The sequence below is a fragment of the Abramis brama genome (genome assembly GCF_963993115.1).
Source record: "Abramis brama genome assembly, chromosome: 20".
NCBI lineage: Eukaryota > Metazoa > Chordata > Actinopteri > Cypriniformes > Leuciscidae > Abramis > Abramis brama.
This window is the reverse complement of record NC_139982.1, coordinates 3,760,698-3,776,177: the sequence shown is the minus strand read 5'-3', so window position 1 is coordinate 3,776,177 and position 15,480 is coordinate 3,760,698. Positions and strand designations below refer to the sequence as shown.

The 15,480-nt window shown below is 38.2% G+C and overlaps 1 gene segment (V, D, J or C); it reads right to left on the bottom strand.

The window, feature by feature from the left end:
- Positions 1-5,474: 5,474 nt before the first annotated feature.
- On the bottom strand, positions 5,475-8,447 carry LOC311071441 (Ig kappa chain V region K29-213-like). The segment is given in 2 exons: positions 8,358-8,447; positions 5,475-8,260 (listed from the first exon to the last, which is right to left on the bottom strand).
- Between the last annotated feature and the right edge of the window lie 7,033 nt (positions 8,448-15,480).

Here is a 15,480-nt window from a genome sequence, read left to right as displayed (position 1 = left end):
ATAATTTAAGGTTAAAATAAGTAATATAGTACACATATTTAGCCAAATACTCTCTCTAGCTCTTTTTTTCTAGCCAATTAAATGGCTTTCGGTAAATGTTATGTGACGATTGTTCTCCAGCTGTTTTACCTCTTTCTGCGGTTGAAAAACACTTATTGATCGATATTATGAATGAGGAATATACATTTCGGTAAGTTATACTGTATCTTTCAACATTGTTAATTCGTGTTTATTTACTATTAGCTAGAGATGATCAGTTCACGTGCTGCTATATGAATCTGTCACGTCATATTAAAACGGCAAAATGGTATTTATTGTTTGAATTTCGTAATAGAATTGACAGAATCTGAGAGCTGAGATTTTTTTAAATATCATGATTCATAAGTAAACTGCTCAGTTTTGTCTGTCGATCTCCGTGTCCTCTTTGCTTCACGATTTTTCTGTGCGTTGGACGTTGTTGTTCCTGATCTGTATCCCCAACAGTAGCCGTAAAAAAGTTTGTCATCTTTGGCAGCGTTCCCAAATACTTATCAGCGTCTTTTCACTTTTTTCTTTTATTTGAGCCGCTTGGGTGACTTCGAAACTTGAAATTTTCGCGTTTAGACTCGTCTTGCTCTGTTTGTGTATTTCCCAGTCCTCCTGTTACTGCGTGTTGTTTATCTTTCGCGCCGCGTACCTTTACAGACTTTTTGCTTTCCTCCCACTTCCTCATTTTTTCAGCACCGCTTGGGTAGCTAGCTTCGCTTCATTTTTACTCTCTACTACTCTGTACACTCTGTCTGACAATCACTTCTTTTTCTCCGTCAGTTTTTTGGCACAGTCTTGTCACTTTCGCAGATGCGCAGTAAGTGAGATAATGGAATAGTCCAATGTAGTGAGGCGGGGGGCCCCCTCCTGTCTGCGACACTAATGATTTGATGCCATTTTTCGCAAATGGAGTTTTAGAAATATATAATAAAAAAAAAAAAAAAAAATAAAAACTTAAGCATAAGTTAATAGGGCATTTTGGGGGCCCCTAGGTAGCTCGGGGCCCAAGGCAATTGCCTACCTTTGCCTAATGGTAAAGTCCGCCCCTGGTCAAAGTGTCCAGAAAATGCCGGAGCGTTGTATTTGCATCCGAGACGCATCCCTCTGTGCAAACTCGAGAGCACCGAAGTGTGGTTCACCAGGGAGCCGATGGGGCTCAACTACCTTGGCAATATGCTAAAAAGTATTTGTGAAGAGTTTGGTAATAGATATTTCGTTTTTGCCCATGAATTTAAACTGTGTTTATATTATTTTCCAAATCTAAATTGTATACTTTAAATTCTTGTTGTTCAGGTGGAAGGTATCTCACAAAAGTACACAAACCATAGTTTGCGGAGCACTGCCGTTGGACGACTCTCTGATGCAGGACTAGAAAGTCGCCAGATCGTGTCAGTGACAGGCCACCGATGCGAGGCGAGTTTGCGGTCGGGCCCTGTCTTTGTCAGAGAGGAGGGCATGGAGTGACATACTGACATCTAGAACCTCAACAAGCAAAGCCAAACATGATTTCACCTCCAAGCCTAAACCTGAAATAACCCTACCCTTTTCCATGTCTTACTTCACGATAAATGGAAATGTGGAGTTTAACATCAGTTAGTATAATGATGAGTAAAACAATCCCCTATCGAAATTTCCAACTGTTTGATTTTTTTGTTTTCATTTAATTTAATGCATTTCAATAAATGTAATGTGTCTTTATATAGTAATCGTGGTTAGAGACGCCGGTTTTATTTCACACTCTACATAATTCATTTAAATAAATGACATGATTAGTTCAAATAAAGATTGCCTTGTCACTGTCAGTGTTGCCTGTCATTCATAAATAACTGTAATAAATCCATTAAAGAATCATTAAGTTAGCTATATGCTTAAGCAACGAGGGGACTGTAGACTTTAAAGAAGAGACGCACACAGGTAACTCGCGCACACATCTCTCTCTCTCTCTCTCTCTCTCTGTTCCTTCTCTTTCAGTTCTCTGTCTCTCTCTTTTAACAATGAATTTAAATAAATGTGATAATTCATTCAACTAAAAGCAATCCGATGGCTCTACTTTATTTAAAGCGGACGGAGTGCTAGAACTAACGAGCCGTAACTTAAGAAAAGTAGGTCTGTTAAAAAATTAGTGTTTAAATCATTTTAAAGACCTCCGCTTCGCGTCGGGTGGTTCTTCGCCTCTACGGCGTGCATTAAAATCCTTTAATGCATGGCTAGCCGTGGATTATCCCTTACATATAACAGTTCTATAAGCAATAACTTTCTAACATGCCTTTCAGACCAAATCTGATTAGTTAGTATGTATATTATTTCCACGACCACTGATGAAAGAAACCACTGAGATCAATCCTGGAGTGAGAGAAAACACATTAAAAACAGCTGGTGTTTCTGCTTCACTCCGCATCGCTCTCATACTGTGATCTGAAACACTGACAATAAAACATCCCGGTGCCATAATCAATATCAGCTCTAACTCTTATTTCATATCAAATACATTATTACATATCAGTGGTGGCTGGTGATGATTATTTTTGGGGGGGTTTTGTGTGTGTGTGTGTGTGTGTGTGTGTGTGTGTGTGTGTGTGTGTGTGTGTGTGTGTGTGTGTGTGTGTGTGTGTGTGTGTGTGTGTGTGTGTAAAAAACAGCATTTTATGTAAAATTCACTTTAAAAAAGACCCATATTTCTAACGTTCATTCATGGGGATAACATGGATAATTTTACATGGTTTAGTGTAAACTTTTTGCCCATATTTTGTAAAATGTCGTTTTAAAAGTAAAAAATGATCATTTTAGCTACTAGATGGCTATAAAGCTCCACTATATGCTATTTGACTAACTGAAAGATATCTTTTCACAAGATTTTCCAGTTGGATTCATATCTAAATATGTCCTATCTCACAATTCTAACAATGAAAATGTTTTTTTTTTTTGTACTGAAATTTTGTTTTTTCAAATAATGTTACATTATGATTAGAATTAAACCTGAAAAAGATAAAAGTTGAAATTTTTGAGTTATCATGTATTTCAATCATCTTTTTTTCATATAACTGTACAAATGTGATCTACACTTCAGTTACTAGCTGTAACAGAACAGATATGTACAGTTAGATTATATATTGAGTACAAATACATGACATGAACATCAAAATGCAATGAATTGAACAGCATAACAAATGAGCAAATAAAGCCAGCCACCTCCGTTTCTCATAACAAGCGCGGGTGAAGCTCCGGGTGTAGCTTCGTCCTCTGTCACTGGCCTGCTGCTGGATCTGGAAATCGGGTTGGTCCTGTCCGAGATCCTTTATCCTTTTTTTTTCTTCCAGCGAACGCCTTGTGAAAGGTTTTTTTTTTTTTTTTAAATCAATGACAGAATTTGGTTTAACTTCTGCCATTCTCTCTACGAAAATGATCAGCCTAGCAAGGGTTTGACGGAGTCGGAGTGACGGTGTCGCCCGCGCACTCGCAGTAGTGGCACAGAGCATTGAGTTGAATGGCAGGTGACGAGAACCAATCAGATTGGATAAAATAACATGTATCCAATTCTGATTCGCCAGGGACGCAGCGACCTGCATCCGGAGGAGAATCTTTAAGAAACCAATTAGAGACCAGCTTCAGGTCACATGCTGCCCGAAAATTTAAGGACTCAGATAGACATCCATTTGTCCGGCGTCCCTCTCACATGAAACCGCATGAAACTTATTGAAAAACATAATAAAGAAAATAATTAACCGATTAAAGCCAGTGTTTATTAAATGCTGAGGCCCTTACTTCTTACATTGTATGAGTAAACTATTTTATTTTTTATTTTTATTTCATTTTTATATCATTTATATCATATACATGTATATTTCTGGAATTTTGATGGGGCGGCCCCAGCGCCCTCTATTGACAAGCCGCTACTGCTACATATAAATGTATATTTATTTTTAAAGTCTTTAGAAACTTTGCTAAACATTGTCATTGTGTTGTTTGTCCCCGTCTTCATACCAGCGCGACTCCGATCTTCAACCCGATGGAACTGGATAATATTCAGAATATTCTGATCCAATCTGACCTCTGACCTGTAATGCTGCCTGAATCATAATCATAATCATACACTGTTGGTTCGTTAGCCAGAACTGAGCGACTGAGTCTGGTTTCTCCCAAGGTTAGTGGCCTATGGTGATGTGGGGCTATTTTAACCACCAAGCTGGACTTGGACGATATTTTCTTCTAGATCTGCTGTACAGCAGAAATAAACTTTGTTGCATTATTTTCCTGTTATCACTGTAAAGCTGCTTTGAAACTATCTTTATTGTATAAATAAAGGTGACTTGACTTTGTGATCCTCCATCAGCAGCTGCAGTTTCTCTCAGCTGTATCAGTGCAGTCACTGTGACGTCTGACTGACAGAGGTTTTTGTACGACTCTTTATCACTGTGTGAACACATCACCACTGCTGTGATAACTCTGACAGTAATAATCTCCTGTATCTTCAGTCTGGACTCCACTGATGGTCAGAGTAAAATCTCGTCCAGTATTTACTGTTCCACTGCCACTGAATCTAGATGGAGTTCCAGTATAACGGTTGTTTATCAAGTAAATCAGGAGTTTAGGAGCTTCTCCAGGTTTCTGCTGATACCAGGCTAAGTAGCCGCCGTATATTCCTACATCTATATTACACTCTATTGTTGCTGTTTGACTCTGTTGGACAGTTTTAACTTCAGGTTGAGTCAGAGTCACTCCTCTGGATTCTGAAGAAGAGAAAATAAAAGAAAATATGAAAAGAAAGTCAATTAGTTTATTAATCACCTTTTAAGAAATCAATGTTTGTATATTAAAATGATCAAAACAACATAATATATTTATATTAAAAAGTAACAACCTTGAATAAGCAGTGCAATGGTCCAGATGAAGATGTTGATTGTGTTCATTGCTGTAGTTTAGTCTTGTGTGATGATGAAGAGTGTGTTCTGCTCTCAGTCATGAAGTGTTAAACTCACAGCACTATAAACACTCTCAGAGCACTGAAGCATGTGCTGACAATGCAAAGAAGTGGGCAGGATTTACAACAGCTTGTGCTGATAACAAACTCATAAACTCTACATAGAAGATTTTACTTTCAGAATAATGTTATTGAACCATTTAGTGATTAATTGTACATATTTATTAATTGTGAAATATTTGTGTTTATGTTTGTCAGGCTGATAAGACACTAGGTTTTGTCTGGAAAATCATGAATGTAGATCATTTTAAACATATGTCATACGCAGCAGTTTCTCTGAGTTCAGTTCTGTGCTACACCTTTAAAAGCATGTTAACAATGAGAAATCAAGAACTAAATAAATCAGAGTCATAATAAAAAAGTCCATTATGTTGCTCTCTGGGAAATATTTTCATGATGTCTATTTATTCCCACATTTTCCACATGTATGAAGTTCATCAGGACTCATAATCAAGTCAAGTCAAGTCAAGTCAAGTATATTTGTATAGCGCTTTTCACAATACAGATTGTATCAAAGTAGCTTCACAGTATTAAATTAAAATAATACAACAAGGTTTGTTTCTAGTGGAATTTATTGATTGATAAAATCAAATTAAATATCCCCAGAATATCCCCAACTGAGCAAGCCAAAGGCAACAGTGGCAAGGAACCGAAAAACTCCATCAAGTGACCTAATGGTGTCCTAAAACTCCATCAGGTGACCCAATGGAGAAAAAAAAAACCTTGGGAGAACCCAGGCTCAGTCGGGGGCCAGTTCTCCTCTGGCGTTTATTAACTAGAGGCCGGATTGTAATTTGAACTGTAAGATTAAAAATATTATATGAATGCCTGGCTGAAGAGATGCGACTTTAATCTAGTTTTAAACTGGGAGAGCGAGTCTGAGCAACGAACACTATCAGGAAGACTATTCCAGAGTTTTGGAGCTAAATGTGAAAATGCTCTCCCTCCTTTGGTGGATCTGGATATCCTAGGTATGACCAAAAGCCTTGAATTTAGTGATCTTAAAGAGCGCGATGGATTATAGGGCGATAGAAGATCGGTTAAATAGACTGGAGCTAAGCCGTTTAGGGCTTTATAAGTAAGTAGCAATACCTTGTAATTAATACGGAACTTTATAGGTAACCAATGCAGTGATGATAAAATCAGTGTTATATGATCATATTTTCTTGATCTAGTAAGAACTCTAGCGGCGGCATTTTGGACTAACTGTAGCTTGTTTATTGAGGATGCAGGACAACCGGCTAATAAAGCATTACAGTAATCTAGTCTCGAGGTCATGAACGCATGAACTAACTTTTCTGCATCAGAAACTGATAGCATATTACGTAGCTTAGCAATGTTTCTAAGGTGGAAAAAGGCAGTTTTTGTAACATATGAAATATGATTTTTGAAAGACAGGTTGCAGTCGAGTATAACACCCAGGTCTTTTACTGTAGAGGATAAAGTAACAGGACATCCTACGATGTTAAAGTTGTATTGCGAGAGGTTTTGTGGGCGGTTTTTTGAGCCGATGATTAGTACCTCTGTCTTGTCTGGATTTAATAAAAGAAAATTACGCGTCATCCAATCTTTTATATCTTTAACACACTCTGTCAATTTGGATAATTTAGCGTTTTCATCCGGCCGTGATGAAATATATATTTGAGTGTCATCAGCATAACAATGGAAACTAATTCCATGTTTCCTTATAATATTTCCAAGTGGCATCATATATATTGAGAATAACAGAGGGCCTAACACAGATCCCTGCGGCACTCCATAGTTTACTGGAGTTATGATCGATTTTTCTCCATTTAAATAGACAAAATGGTAGCGGTCAGATAAGTATGATCTAAACCAGCTTAATGCTTGTCCTTGAACACCAGTATAATTTTGTAGTCGATCTAAGAGTATTGTGTGATCTATAGTATCGAACGCAGCACTAAGATCAAGTAAAACTAGTATTGAGATACAGCCTTGGTCAGAAGCTAAGAGTAAATCATTTGTGATTTTAACGAGCGCAGTTTCAGTGCTATGGTGCGGCCTGAATCCAGACTGAAACTTTTCATAGATATCATTTTCTTGCAAGAAAGAACACAATTGAGCAGACACCACTTTTTCTAATATTTTAGACATAAATGGAAGATTTGAAATGGGTCTATAATTTGCCAGGTTATTATGATGTAATTGTGGTTTCTTAATGAGAGGTTTTATAACTGCCAGTTTAAATGTTCTTGGAACATGACCTAAAGATAAAGACGAGTTAATAATATTGAGGAGAGGCTCTTCCACTACAGGTAACACTTCTTTCAGTAGTTTAGTTGGTATAGGATCTAATAAACATGTTGTTGTTTTAGATGAAGTGATAAGTTTATTTAACTCTTTTTGTTCTATAGTTGTAAAGCACTGTAATTGTTCTTGCGGGGTGATAATTGAGGCTGAATTATAAGGCGCAATTGAAGATTGAACGTTTACAATTGTGGTTCTGATGCTTTCTATTTTCTCAGTGCATGAAATCATTACTACTGAACTGTAACGGGATATTTTGTTCGGGTGACGTCTGTTTATTTGTTAGTCTAGCCACGGTGTTAAATAAAAACCTTGGATTATTTTGGTTATTTTCTATTAGTTTGAAAGAAACCACTGAGATCAATCCTGGAGTGAGAAAACACATTAAAAACAGCTGGTGTTTCTGCTTCACTCCGCATCGCTCTCATACTGTGATCTGAAACACTGACAATAAAACATCCCAGTGCCATAATCAATATCAGCACTAACTCTTATTTCATATTACCACTGATAAATGTATATTTTTAAAGTCTTTAGAAACTTTGCTAAACATTGATATTGTGTAGTTTGTGATCCTCCATCAGCAGCTGCAGTTTCTCTCAGCTGTATCAGTGCAGTCACTGTGACGTCTGACTGACAGAGGTTTTTGTACGACTCTTTATCACTGTGTGAACACATACTGACTGTTGATCCAGTGTCTACTCTTACAGTAATAATCTCCTGTATCTTCAGTCTGGACTCCACTGATGGTCAGAGTAAAATCTCGTCCAGTACTTGCTGTTCCACTGCCACTGAATCTAGATGGAGTTCCTGTATAACGGCTGCTTATGTAATAAATCAGGAGTTTAGGAGCTTCTCCAGGCTTCTGCTGATACCAGTGTAACTCGTTGCTGTATATTCCTACATCTATATTACACTCTATTGTTGCTGTTTGACTCTGTTGGACAGTTTTAGCTTCAGGTTGAGTCAGAGTCACTCCTCTGGATTCTGAAAAAGAGAAAAGAAAAACTATTAGTGTTTAAAACTATTATCATCATACAGTTTTACAAAAACACCAAAACCAGAGTCAGTTTTTACATCTTACCTTGAATAAGCAGTGCAATGGTCCAGATGAAGATGTTGATTGTGTTCATTGCTGTAGTTTAGTCTTGTGTGATGATGAAGATTGTGTTCTGCTCTCAGTCATGAAGTGTTAAACTCACAGCACTATAAACACTCTCAGAGCACTGAAGCATGTGCTGACAATGCAAAGAAGTGGGCAGGATTTACAACAGCTTGTGCTGATAACAAACTCATAAACTCTACATAGAAGATTTTACTTTCAGAATAATGTTATTGAACCATTTAGTGATTAATTGTACATATTTATTAGTTATGAAGTATTTTTGTTATGTTTGTCAGGCTGATAAGACACTAGGTTTTGTCTGGAGAATCATGAATGTAGATCATTTTAAACATATGTCATACGCAGCAGTTTCTCTGAGTTCAGTTCTGTGCTACACCTTTACAAGCATGTTAACAATGAGAAATCAAGAACTAAATAAATCAGTTTTACTATATTTAGAGGAATAAAGTTGAATCAATGTTGACATGTTGCTCTCTGGGAAATATTATCATGATGTCTATTTTTCCCACATTTTCCACATGCATGAAGTTCATCAGGACTCATAATCAGGTCATTATATATTAAACAATGTGCATCTGAAATGTTCAGAATTATTGATTCATTTATTTGAAGCTGCAGGTTTTTCTGTGAATCATGATGATTGATCTGCATATGAAGAACAGAAGCATCATTATGAGAAACTCCACAACATCATCCATGATCAAAGAGGTCAAAGGTCACCTCAGAGGTCACAGCTCATCAAATATATTTCTTTAAACAGTGTTATATCAGAAAGCATTTAGTCAAATCTGAATGAGGGAGTGTTGAGAAGAGCTGAGGATCTTCTAATATCAGTGTGTTGAAGTGTTGTTTCTCTCTCTCTGCTGGAGTGTGTGTTCACTCGAGTGGAATAGAGGTTTTTGTACGAGCGTTTCATTAGATTGTATCACTGTGGTGGACATTCGGTGGAGGAACTAAACTGGTGATCGGTAAGTCTGTCTATTTAATCACCTAATAAAAAAATACAATTTAGATTTCAGAAAGTGTTTTACAGTGGAAACAAGAACAACATTTATTAATAATAATGATTATTAGATATTGTGGTGACACTTTACTTAAAGCCTTTATGTATAATGCATTATAAAGGTATCAATAGCGTATGTTATAATGTCATATATGTTTTCATAAATAACTGTAACCAAAGTTAAAATGTTTTATAATATTTGCAAATTCCTTGTTACATCTAGAATTGGTTGTTTGTCATGAGTTTTAGTGTATTATAATTTTTTGGAGGTGTAACAATGAATAGATAATATTATAATGTGTTAAAACTGTGGTTACAATTATTTATGAGATCATACATGCATTATAATGTGTAAAACAATATATAATTAATGCATTAAAAATACTTGTATTATGCAATATGTATAAAGGCTTTAAATAAAGTGTTACTGATATTTTTGTATTTAATCTAAAACAATGATATTATTATAAGAATAGCATTATTCCTTTCAACAACAAAAAAATAATACAATTCTAAACATATTTCCACACTGTGTCTCACTATGAGTTTAATCAGTTTATTACAGGTTTATTTTTCCTTCATTTATTTCTACACTGAGTTCATATTTAGTTCATCTTTTATTGTAGAAATCATACATGGAAAAAGAGATTTGACATCAGAATGTAAATGTTGCTGCTTTCTGTAGTTCAGTCAATGATACTGAATCTCTTTTGCTCATGTTGTGCTTATAATTCAGTGTTTTGTTCATTCTGTATGATTCAATTGTGTTTTAACTCTGTTTGAAATTGAGTTACATTTTCAGTTCAGGTGAATATCTCAAAATTTAAGATATTTATGTTCAGAGTGAATAATTGCTGGAATTAAAGCAGTCAGATCGGCCTGATAATAGATAATATGTGTTATAACTGCTGTTACACTTATTGATTAGATCATACATGCATTTTAATGTATATAGCAGTGCATAATTAATGCATTAAAAATGTGTGTGTGTGTGTGTGTGTGTGTGTGTGTGTGTGTGTGTGTGTGTGTGTGTGTGAATGTGTTGTGTTTGTCTCCTGCAGCTGGTCCCACAGTGAAGCCCTCAGTGTCTCTGCTGCCGCCCTCTTCTCTGCAGATCTCTGGAGACTCAGCCGCACTGCTCTGCCTGCTCAGCTCTTACGCTCCACAGGGGGCGCTGGTGAGCTGGACACTGGACGGGTCAGAGGTCACCGAGGGGGTTCTGACCAGCGCAGAGAGCCAGCAGGGCGGCCGCTACAGCCGCAGTAGCGTCCTGACCCTCAGCAAAGCACGCTGGGAAGAGGGAGAGCTGTACGTCTGCAGAGTAACACATGATGGAGCTCCTCATGAGGTCTCGTTCCACAAGAGCTCTGAGTGCTGATGTTTCTCTCCTGAAGATGAGCCGTATCTGAGTGTCCTGTGTCAGGCAGGATTCACATGAGTCTAGTGCTGCAGCTGGAGTGATTTACAACTCAATACTGAAAGAGTGTGTGAGTGTGTGTGTGTATGTGATCTTTCAATCTGCTGTGTTTGCTGCAACATTCAATAAAGCTTCTCAACAAGTTCACTTTGTGTCTGACAACATCATTCAACTAACAGATGAAGATGCAGGTGCTTTTCAGAAGGTTGATGTAGCAGTAAATGTCAAATAAAGCTCTTGGGGTTTGAACATGGTCTCTGGAGACAGAGCTGCTCTATTCTGAGAGGATCACAATCACTCCACCCTGACAATGCAAATGGGGTTTCAGTCTCACTCTCTGATTGGTTACATGATCTGGACTGGAACACTTTCACTTCTGCAAAAGCAGGTGATGGTATTTTAAATATAAAAATATAGGCAAGGCAAGGCAAGGCAAGTTTATTTATATAGCACTTTTCATACACAGTGGCAATTCAAAGTGCTTTACATAGAAGAAATTAAAATAATAAAAAGAAATAAGAATAATTAAAACAGTTTAGAAAAATAAAAAATAAAATACAGTACAGTACAAACAGTCGGACGAACATTGGCACAGTGCTCATTCATTAAATGCATAGCTAAACAGATGTGTTTTGAGTCTGGATTTGAAAGTCACTACTGTAGGAGCACATCTGATCTCTTCTGGAAGCTGGTTCCAGCTGCGGCTGGCATAATAGCTAAAAGCGGACTCGCCATGCTTAGAGTGAACCCTTGGTATTTCTAGCTGATATGATCCTAGTGATCTGAGTGATCTGTTGGGTTTATATTCAGTGAGCATATCTGCAATGTATTGAGGTCCTAGGCCATTAAATGATTTATATACCAGTAATAATACTTTAAAATCAATCCTAAATTTAACTGGGAGCCAGTGTAAAGACCTGAGGACTGGTGTGATATGTTCATATTTTCTGGTTCTGCTCAGAATCCTGGCGGCAGCGTTCTGTATGAGCTGCAACTGTCTTATGGTCTTTTTGGGAAGGCCAGTGAGGAGTCCATTACAATAATCCACCCTGCTGGTGATGAAAGCATGAACAAGTTTCTCTAAGTCTTGTCTGGAAACAAAGCATCTAATTCTTGCAATATTTTTTAGATGATAGTATGCTGATTTAGTTATTGCTTTGACATGACTACTGAAACTAAGGTCTGACTCTAGTGTCACACCAAGATTCCTGACTTGATGTTTAGTTGTTTGACCCCTAGAGTGAAGGTATGCGTTCACCTTGAGAACTTCATCTTTGTTTCCAAATGCAATGACTTCAGTTTTGTCTTTGTTTAACTGAAGAAAGTTTTGACACATCCAACTGTTGACTTCATCGATGCATTGGCACAGGGAGTCAATGGGGCTGTAATCGTTAGGCGATAGGGCTAAGTAGAGCTGTGTGTCGTCTGCATAGCTGTGGTAAGCAATTTGGTTCTTTCTCATTATTTGGCTCATTGGGAGCATATACAGGTTGAACAGGAGTGGCGCAAGAATTGAGCCTTGAGGGACTCCGCATGTCATGGATGTCCACTCAGACTTATGATCTCCTATACTCACATAATAACCTCTCCCATCTAAGTATGACCTGAACCATTTTAGGACTTTCCCAGAAAGCCCCACCCAGTTTTCCAGCCTGTCAAGAAGTATGTTATGATCGACAGTGTCAAATGCAGCACTGAGGTCGAGTAGTACCAGCACTGATAATTTGCCTGAATCAGTATTTAAGCGAATATCGTTTATTATCTTTATGAGCGCTGTCTCTGTGCTGTGGTGCGGTCGGAAACCAGATTGAAAATTGTCAAAGTATCCATTCGAGCATAAGAATTTGTTCAGCTGATTGAAGACAACTTTTTCAATGATCTTGCCTATGAAAGGAAGATTTGAGATCGGCCTATAGTTGCTTAATATGGTCTTATCCATATTGTTCTTTTTCAGGAGGGGCTTGACAACTGCAGTTTTCAGGGAGTTTGGAAAACTCCCAGAGAGAAGTGAGGCATTTACCACTTCTAGAAGATCTGCTTCTAAACTATTTAACACACTTTTGAAAAATGATGTGGGAAGTGTGTCAAGAGCACAGGTTGATGTTTTAAGGTGCTGTACGGTTTCTTCCAAAATTTTGCCATCAATTTCTTTGAAGTCAGACATAGTAACTACTTTCTCAGGTGGTTTGATGGTCTGTCTAACCCCAGGGTAACTCAAAGATGTGCTGATCGCCTTTCTGGTATTATTGATTTTCTCAGAGAAGAAAGAGGCAAACTCACTGCACTTGTTGTCTGAGAGCATTTCACTGGGAATCTGGCTTGGGGGGTTTGTCAGTCTCTCTACAGTAGCAAAAAGAGTGCGTGTGTTGTTTAAATTACTGTTTATAATATTTGAGAAGAAAGTCTGTCTAGCTTTGCCTAGTTCCATATTAAAAGCATGGATGCAGTCTTTGTAGATGTTATAATGGACTACAAGTTTTGTCTTCCGCCATATGCGCTCTACTTTTCTGCATTGTCTTTTCATATTTTGCACTGCTGTTGAGTTTCTCCAAGGTGCTTTTTGTCTGCCACTCTTCTTCCTGACTTTAACAGGAGCAATATCATCAATTACACTTTTAACTTTTGAGTTAAAGGAATCAAGGAGAAAATCAACAGAGTCTGCAGATATGCTTGGTGTTAAGGATATAGCCTTCATAAATAGTACACTAGTGTTCTCATTTAAGCATCTCTTCTTGACAGACACAGATCTAGCTTCAGTGGCAGGAGAGATCAATATATCAAAGAAAATACAGAAATGATCAGACAGTGCTACATCCTTAATAACAATCGATGAAATGTTTAGACCCTTACTGATAAGTAAATCTAGAGTGTGTCCACGATTGTGTGTGGGTCCATGAACATGCTGAGTCAGATCAAAAGTTTTTAAAACAGTATTGATTTCTTTTGCCATATTGGTTTCTGCATTATCTATGTGGATGTTTAAATCTCCAGCAATGGCAAAACAGTCAAACTCTGATGTAATTGTTGATAACAGTTCTGTAAAGTCCTCAGCAAAGGCTGGAGAGTATTTTGGAGGCCTGTAAATAATGATAAGTAAAATGCGTGGAGCACCTTTTAACACAATGCCCAGATATTCGAAAGACAAGTAATTCCCAAATGATTTTTGCTTACATTGATAGATATCTTTAAAAAGAGCAGCTAGACCCCCACCTCTCTTAACAGCTCTGCAGACACTCATAAAAGTAAAGTTCGGGGGGGCTGCTTCATTGAGGATTGTTGCACTGCAGCTGTCTTCTAGCCAGGTTTCATTTAGAAGCATAAAATCCAGATTGTTTGTGGTTATTAAGTCGTTGACTAGAAGTGATTTATTTTTAAGTGAGCGAATGTTAAGGAGTGCTAACTTAACAGACTTACTTTTCCCCACAGCAATATTAGTTTGACGTGTAAGAGGCACCAGATTAGTTAGGTTTGCTGTACGGCTATTGAAGGCCTTAGACTTTCTATCTTGTAATAGAACAGCAATAGAGGAAGATACAGGCACACTGGGTTCCCGTTTGTTCTGTAAACATTTGAGAAAGTTACTGTTATCAAAACGGGGACCCAACACATATCACTGAGAGCTGGTATCAGTTGTTTTTGGTTCACCTCGAGCAGATGGAGGAGGGTGTGGGCCCTGGCGTTGTGGCAGAGGCCGAAGAGCTCTCACAGGAGGGGGAGGGCGAGCTGGGCCCGCAGGCTTTGGTGGTAATGGTGCCTGTCTTTTTTTGGTTGGTATTTGGGGGCTTGCAGCAAAAGAGTGGGATAGTCTGGTTCCAGCATACACCAGTTCTTCCATTTTCTGTGAGAAGCACAGGAGTGGAGTTGCTGGGGAGAGGGAGAAAGTGTCTGGTGAAAGGGGCTGTTGCTCTGGTGTTATCGGAGGTTGTGATATGCTGTCCTGGATTCTCTGGCTGTTTTCCAGGAAGTCGTCCTTGGGTGGTGAATCTTGGAGCAGTTCTGATATGTCTGTCTGTGGTGAGCTGTGTGGACAGGGCTCAGCTGATATTGTGTCCGTGAGCAGAGGTTGTTGTGGCGGAGTGGTGTTATCATGTCCATTTTGCTGTTGAAGTGAAGTCCCGTGGTCATTCATACTGTGTCCAGATGTGTGTGTGCCATTCAGATTGAGTGGATTGGCACACACTGCAGAAGGATGATTGAGGGAGAAGTAGATATTGTCCTTTAACACTCTTGAACCAAGTTTGTTTGGGTGATGGCCATCCCGATGAAAAAGTTGTCTCTGACTCCAGAAAAGATTGAAATTGTCAATAAAGTTCACTCCTTTTATATTGCAGGTTTTTTGCAGCCACGTATTAAGCCCAAGCAACCGTGAAAACCGGTTTGTTCCTCTTGCTGGGAGTGGTCCACTGATGAATGTTTGCACTTTCAGTCTTTTAAGTGTTTCAAAAAGTTCATTGAAATCCTTTTTAAGGAGTTCTGACTGCTCTTTATGAATATCATTCTTCCCCACATGAATGATGAGTCGATTTGCAGTCTTATGTTTCATCAGAATGTTATGAAGTTCCCTGTTTACATCAGAAGTTGTTGCTTGTGGAAGGCAGCACGTAGTTGTATCCCTGCCGCTAATGTTTCTGATTATGGAGTCCCCCACTATCAGAGTCCTG